The following is an 8,213-nucleotide window of genomic DNA, read 5'->3' as shown; positions in this document are numbered from 1 at the left end:
TCTCAATGTGAATGGAACCTTAGTACAGCAGTTGGAATCAAAGAAGATACTTTTCAATTTTACTCAAAGGTACAGAGAGCTCAGTTGATGTAAGCATCCTAACTTTACTCAGTACCTGATTATAACTTGTCTGGCACCCTTTGATTGTCTGTGCTTCTTCAGGAAAAAAAGTCATTTTCTCACTGTGCTCACAACAAAAGCAATGTTTTCAGATTCGAAGAATATACTATTCAATTTTACTCAGAGGTACAGAGTGCTAAGTAGATGTACACTTCCTAACATTACTCAGTACATCATTTTAAGCTGTCTGGTGTCACTTGCATGTCTGTGCTCCTTCAGGAAAAAAAGTCACTTTCTCAATGTGAATGGAACAATAGCAAAGCAATTGGAATCAAAAAAGATACTTTTCAATTTTACTCAAAGGTAAAGAGGGTAAGTAGAAATAAATCTAAATGTACTTAGCACATGATTCTAACTTGTCTGCTACCACTTGCATCTCTGTGCTCCTTCAGGAAAAAAAGTCACTTTCTCAATGTGAATGGAACAATAGTACAGCAGTTGGAATCAAAGAAGATAGTTTTCAATTTTACTCAAAGGTACTGAATGCTCAGTTGATGTAAGCATCCTAACTTTACTCAGTAACTGATTATAACTTGTCTGGCACCCGTTGATTGTCTGTGCTTCTTCAGGAAAAAAAGTCATTTTCTCGCTGTGCTCACAACAAAAGCAATGCTTTCAGATTCGAAGAATATACTATTCAATTTTACTCAGAGGTACAGAGTGCTAAGTAGATGTACACTTCCTAACATTACTCAGTACATCATTTTAAGCTGTCTGGTATCACTTGCATGTCTGTTCTCCTTCAGGAAAAAAAGTCACTTTCTCAATGTGAATGGAACAATAGCAAAGCAATTGGAATCAAAGCAGATACTTTTCTATTTTACTCAAAGGTAAAGAGGGTAAGTAGAAGTAAATCTCCTAAATGTACTTAGCACATGATTCTAACTTGTCTGCTACCACTTGCATCTCTGTGCTCCTACAGGAATAAAAGTCACTTTCTCAGCGTGAATAGAACAATAGCAAAGCAATAGCAATCACAGAAGATACTTTTCAATTTTACTCAAAGGTACTGAGTGCTCAGATGATGTTAATGTCCTAACTTTACTCAGTACCTGATTATAAGTTGTCTGGCACCCTTTGATTGTCTCTCCTTCTTCAGGAACAAAAGTCACTTTCTCACTGTGCTCACAACAAAAGCAATGTTTTCAGAATCGAAGAATATACTATTCAATTTTACTCAGAGGTACAGAGTGCTAAGTAGATGTAAAAGTCCTAACATTACTCAGTACATCATTCTAAGCTGTCTGGTACCACTTGCATGTCTCTGTTCCTTCTGGAAATAAAGTCACTTTCACAATGTGAATGGAACAATAGCAAAGCAATTGGAATCATAGAGGATACTTTTCAATTTTACTCAAAAGTAAAGAAGGTAAGTAGAAGTAAATGTCCTAAATGTATTTAGCACATGATTCTAACTTGTCTGCTACCACTTGTATCTCTGTGCTCCTTCAGGAAAAAAAGTCACTTTCTCAATGTAAATGGAAGAATACCAAATCAATTGGAATCAAAGAAGATACTTCTCAATTTTACTTAAAGGTAAAGAGGGTAAGTAGATGTAAACGACCTGAATGTACTTAGCACATGATTCTAACTTGTCTGGTACCACTTGCATGTCTGTGCTCCTTCAGGAAAAAAAGTCACTTTCTCAATGTAAATGGAAGATTACCAAATCAATTGGAATCAAAGAAGATACTTCTCAATTTTACTTAAAGGTAAAGAGGGTAAGTAGATGTAAACGACCTGAATGTACTTAGCACATGATTCTAACTTGTCTGGTACCACTTGCATGTCTGTGCTCCTTCAGGAAAAAAAGTCACTTTCTCAACGTGAATGGAACAATAGTACAGCAGTTGGAATCAAAGAAGATACTTTTCAATTTTACTCAAAGGTACAGAGTGCTCAGTTGATGTTAAGCATCCTAACTTTACTCAGTACCTCAATATAACTTGTCTGGCACCCTTTGATTGTCTGTGCTTCTTCAGGAAAAAAAGTCATTTTCTCACTGTGCTCACAACAAAAGCAATGCTTTCAGATTCGAAGAATATACTATTCAATTTTACTCAGAGGTACAGAGTGCTAAGTCGATGTACACTTCCTAACATTACTCAGTACATCATTCTAAGCTGTCTGGTATCACTTGCATGTCTGTGCTCCTTCAGGAAAAAAAGTCACTTTCTCAACGTGAATGAAACAATAGCAGAGCATTTGGAATCAAAGAAGGTACTTTTCAATTTTTCCCAAAGGTAAACAGGGTACGTAGAAGTAAATCTCCTAAATGTACTTAGCACATGATTCTAACTTGTCTGCTACCACTTGCATCTCTGTGCTCCTTCAGGAAAAAAAGTCATTTTCTCACTGTGCTCACAACAAAAGCAATGTTTTCAGATTCGAAGAATATACTATTCAATTTTACTCAGAGGTACAGAGTGCTAAGTAGATGTACACTTCCTAACATTACTCAGTACATCATTTTAAGCTGTCTGGTATCACTTGCATGTCTGTGCTCCTTCAGGAAAAAAAGTCACTTTCTCAATGTGAATGGAACAATAGCAAAGCAATTGGAATCAAAGAAGATACTTTTCAATTTTACTCAAAGGTACAGAGAGCTCAGTTGATGTAAGCATCCTAACTTTACTCAGTACCTGATTATAACTTGTCTGGCACCCTTTGATTGTCTGTGCTTCTTCAGGAAAAAAAGTCATTTTCTCACTGTGCTCACAACAAAAGCAATGTTTTCAGAATCGAAGAATATACTAATCAATTTTACTCAGAGGTACAGAGTGCTAAGTAGATGTAAACGTCCTAACTTTGCTTAGCACATGGTTCTGTGTTGTCTGGTACCACTTGCATGTCTGTTCTCCTTCAGGAAAAAAAGTTGCTTTCTCAATGTGAATGGAACAGTAGCAAAGTGATAGCAATCACAGAAGATACTTTTCAATTTTACTCAAAGCTACTGAGTACTGAGTTGATGTAAACGTCCTAACTTTACTCAGTACCTGATTCTAAGTTGTCTGGCACCCATTGATTGTCTGTACTACTTCAGGAAAAAAAGTCATTTTCTCACTGTGCTCACAACAAAAGCAATGCTTTCAGATTCGAAGAATATACTATTCAATTTTACTCAGAGGTACAGAGTGCTAAGTCGATGTACACTTCCTAACATTACTCAGTACATCATTCTAAGCTGTCTGGTATCACTTGCATGTCTGTGCTCCTTCAGGAAAAAAAGTCACTTTCTCAACGTGAATGAAACAATAGCAGAGCATTTGGAATCAAAGAAGGTACTTTTCAATTTTTCCCAAAGGTAAACAGGGTACGTAGAAGTAAATCTCCTAAATGTACTTAGCACATGATTCTAACTTGTCTGCTACCACTTGCATCTCTGTGCTCCTTCAGGAAAAAAAGTCACTTTCTCAATGTGAATGGAACCTTAGTACAGCAGTTGGAATCAAAGAAGATACTTTTCAATTTTACTCAAAGGTACAGAGAGCTCAGTTGATGTAAGCATCCTAACTTTACTCAGTACCTGATTATAACTTGTCTGGCACCCTTTGATTGTCTGTGCTTCTTCAGGAAAAAAAGTCATTTTCTCACTGTGCTCACAACAAAAGCAATGTTTTCAGATTCGAAGAATATACTATTCAATTTTACTCAGAGGTACAGAGTGCTAAGTAGATGTACACTTCCTAACATTACTCAGTACATCATTTTAAGCTGTCTGGTATCACTTGCATGTCCGTGCTCCTTCAGGAAAAAAAGTCACTTTCTCAATGTGAATGGAACAATAGCAAAGCAATTGGAATCAAAGAAGATACTTTTCAATTTTACTCAAAGGTAAAGAGGGTAAGTAGAAGTAAATCTCCTAAATGTATTAGCACATGATTCTAACTTGTCTGCTACCACTTGCATCTCCGTGCTCCTTCAGGAAAAAAAGTCACTTTCTCAATGTGAATGGAACAATAGTACAGCAGTTGGAATCAAAGAAGATACTTTTCAATTTTACTCAAAGGTACTGAGTGCTCAGTTGATGTAAACGTCCTAACTTTACTCAGTACCTGATTCTAAGTTGTCTGGCACCCTTTGATTGTCTGTGCTTCTTCAGGAAAAAAAGTCATTTTCTCGCTGTGCTCACAACAAAAGCAATGCTTTCAGATTCGAAGAATATACTATTCAATTTTACTCAGAGGTACAGAGTGCTAAGTAGATGTACACTTCCTAACATTACTCAGTACATCATTTTAAGCTGTCTGGTATCACTTGCATGTCTGTTCTCCTTCAGGAAAAAAAGTCACTTTCTCAATGTGAATGGAACAATAGCAAAGCAATTGGAATCAAAGCAGATACTTTTCTATTTTACTCAAAGGTAAAGAGGGTAAGTAGAAGTAAATCTCCTAAATGTACTTAGCACATGATTCTAACTTGTCTGCTACCACTTGCATCTCTGTGCTCCTACAGGAATAAAAGTCACTTTCTCAGCGAGAATAGAACAATAGCAAAGCAATAGCAATCACAGAAGATACTTTTCAATTTTACTCAAAGGTACTGAGTGCTCAGATGATGTTAATGTCCTAACTTTACTCAGTACCTGATTATAAGTTGTCTGGCACCCTTTGATTGTCTCTCCTTCTTCAGGAACAAAAGTCACTTTCTCACTGTGCTCACAACAAAAGCAATGTTTTCAGAATCGAAGAATATACTATTCAATTTTACTCAGAGGTACAGAGTGCTAAGTAGATGTAAAAGTCCTAACATTACTCAGTACATCATTCTAAGCTGTCTGGTACCACTTGCATGTCTCTGTTCCTTCTGGAAATAAAGTCACTTTCACAATGTGAATGGAACAATAGCAAAGCAATTGGAATCATAGAGGATACTTTTCAATTTTACTCAAAAGTAAAGAAGGTAAGTAGAAGTAAATGTCCTAAATGTATTTAGCACATGATTCTAACTTGTCTGCTACCACTTGTATCTCTGTGCTCCTTCAGGAAAAAAAGTCACTTTCTCAATGTAAATGGAAGAATACCAAATCAATTGGAATCAAAGAAGATACTTCTCAATTTTACTTAAAGGTAAAGAGGGTAAGTAGATGTAAACGACCTGAATGTACTTAGCACATGATTCTAACTTGTCTGGTACCACTTGCATGTCTGTGCTCCTTCAGGAAAAAAAGTCACTTTCTCAATGTAAATGGAAGATTACCAAATCAATTGGAATCAAAGAAGATACTTCTCAATTTTACTTAAAGGTAAAGAGGGTAAGTAGATGTAAACGACCTGAATGTACTTAGCACATGATTCTAACTTGTCTGGTACCACTTGCATGTCTGTGCTCCTTCAGGAAAAAAAGTCACTTTCTCAACGTGAATGGAACAATAGTACAGCAGTTGGAATCAAAGAAGATACTTTTCAATTTTACTCAAAGGTACAGAGTGCTCAGTTGATGTTAAGCATCCTAACTTTACTCAGTACCTCAATATAACTTGTCTGGCACCCTTTGATTGTCTGTGCTTCTTCAGGAAAAAAAGTCATTTTCTCACTGTGCTCACAACAAAAGCAATGCTTTCAGATTCGAAGAATATACTATTCAATTTTACTCAGAGGTACAGAGTGCTAAGTCGATGTACACTTCCTAACATTACTCAGTACATCATTCTAAGCTGTCTGGTATCACTTGCATGTCTGTGCTCCTTCAGGAAAAAAAGTCACTTTCTCAACGTGAATGAAACAATAGCAGAGCATTTGGAATCAAAGAAAGTACTTTTCAATTTTTCCCAAAGGTAAACAGGGTACGTAGAAGTAAATCTCCTAAATGTACTTAGCACATGATTCTAACTTGTCTGCTACCACTTGCATCTCTGTGCTCCTTCAGGAAAAAAAGTCATTTTCTCACTGTGCTCACAACAAAAGCAATGTTTTCAGATTCGAAGAATATACTATTCAATTTTACTCAGAGGTACAGAGTGCTAAGTAGATGTACACTTCCTAACATTACTCAGTACATCATTTTAAGCTGTCTGGTATCACTTGCATGTCTGTGCTCCTTCAGGAAAAAAAGTCACTTTCTCAACGTGAATGAAACAATAGCAGAGCATTTGGAATCAAAGAAGGTACTTTTCAATTTTTCCCAAAGGTAAACAGGGTACGTAGAAGTAAATCTCCTAAATGTACTTAGCACATGATTCTAACTTGTCTGCTACCACTTGCATCTCTGTGCTCCTTCAGGAAAAAAAGTCACTTTCTCAATGTGAATGGAACCTTAGTACAGCAGTTGGAATCAAAGAAGATACTTTTCAATTTTACTCAAAGGTACAGAGAGCTCAGTTGATGTAAGCATCCTAACTTTACTCAGTACCTGATTATAACTTGTCTGGCACCCTTTGATTGTCTGTGCTTCTTCAGGAAAAAAAGTCATTTTCTCACTGTGCTCACAACAAAAGCAATGTTTTCAGATTCGAAGAATATACTATTTAATTTTACTCAGAGGTACAGAGTGCTAAGTAGATGTACACTTCCTAACATTACTCAGTACATCATTTTAAGCTGTCTGGTGTCACTTGCATGTCTGTGCTCCTTCAGGAAAAAAAGTCACTTTCTCAATGTGAATGGAACAATAGCAAAGCAATTGGAATCAAAAAAGATACTTTTCAATTTTACTCAAAGGTAAAGAGGGTAAGTAGAAATAAATCTAAATGTACTTAGCACATGATTCTAACTTGTCTGCTACCACTTGCATCTCTGTGCTCCTTCAGGAAAAAAAGTCACTTTCTCAATGTGAATGGAACAATAGTACAGCAGTTGGAATCAAAGAAGATAGTTTTCAATTTTACTCAAAGGTACTGAATGCTCAGTTGATGTAAGCATCCTAACTTTACTCAGTAACTGATTATAACTTGTCTGGCACCCGTTGATTGTCTGTGCTTCTTCAGGAAAAAAAGTCATTTTCTCGCTGTGCTCACAACAAAAGCAATGCTTTCAGATTCGAAGAATATACTATTCAATTTTACTCAGAGGTACAGAGTGCTAAGTAGATGTACACTTCCTAACATTACTCAGTACATCATTTTAAGCTGTCTGGTATCACTTGCATGTCTGTTCTCCTTCAGGAAAAAAAGTCACTTTCTCAATGTGAATGGAACAATAGCAAAGCAATTGGAATCAAAGCAGATACTTTTCTATTTTACTCAAAGGTAAAGAGGGTAAGTAGAAGTAAATCTCCTAAATGTACTTAGCACATGATTCTAACTTGTCTGCTACCACTTGCATCTCTGTGCTCCTACAGGAATAAAAGTCACTTTCTCAGCGTGAATAGAACAATAGCAAAGCAATAGCAATCACAGAAGATACTTTTCAATTTTACTCAAAGGTACTGAGTGCTCAGATGATGTTAATGTCCTAACTTTACTCAGTACCTGATTATAAGTTGTCTGGCACCCTTTGATTGTCTCTCCTTCTTCAGGAACAAAAGTCACTTTCTCACTGTGCTCACAACAAAAGCAATGTTTTCAGAATCGAAGAATATACTATTCAATTTTACTCAGAGGTACAGAGTGCTAAGTAGATGTAAAAGTCCTAACATTACTCAGTACATCATTCTAAGCTGTCTGGTACCACTTGCATGTCTCTGTTCCTTCTGGAAATAAAGTCACTTTCACAATGTGAATGGAACAATAGCAAAGCAATTGGAATCATAGAGGATACTTTTCAATTTTACTCAAAAGTAAAGAAGGTAAGTAGAAGTAAATGTCCTAAATGTATTTAGCACATGATTCTAACTTGTCTGCTACCACTTGTATCTCTGTGCTCCTTCAGGAAAAAAAGTCACTTTCTCAATGTAAATGGAAGAATACCAAATCAATTGGAATCAAAGAAGATACTTCTCAATTTTACTTAAAGGTAAAGAGGGTAAGTAGATGTAAACGACCTGAATGTACTTAGCACATGATTCTAACTTGTCTGGTACCACTTGCATGTCTGTGCTCCTTCAGGAAAAAAAGTCACTTTCTCAATGTAAATGGAAGATTACCAAATCAATTGGAATCAAAGAAGATACTTCTCAATTTTACTTAAAGGTAAAGAGGGTAAGTAGATGTAAAC

Source organism: Mobula birostris, chromosome X, assembly GCF_030028105.1.
Source record: "Mobula birostris isolate sMobBir1 chromosome X, sMobBir1.hap1, whole genome shotgun sequence".
Lineage (NCBI taxonomy): Eukaryota > Metazoa > Chordata > Chondrichthyes > Myliobatiformes > Myliobatidae > Mobula > Mobula birostris.
Note: the sequence above shows the minus strand (reverse complement) of the source record.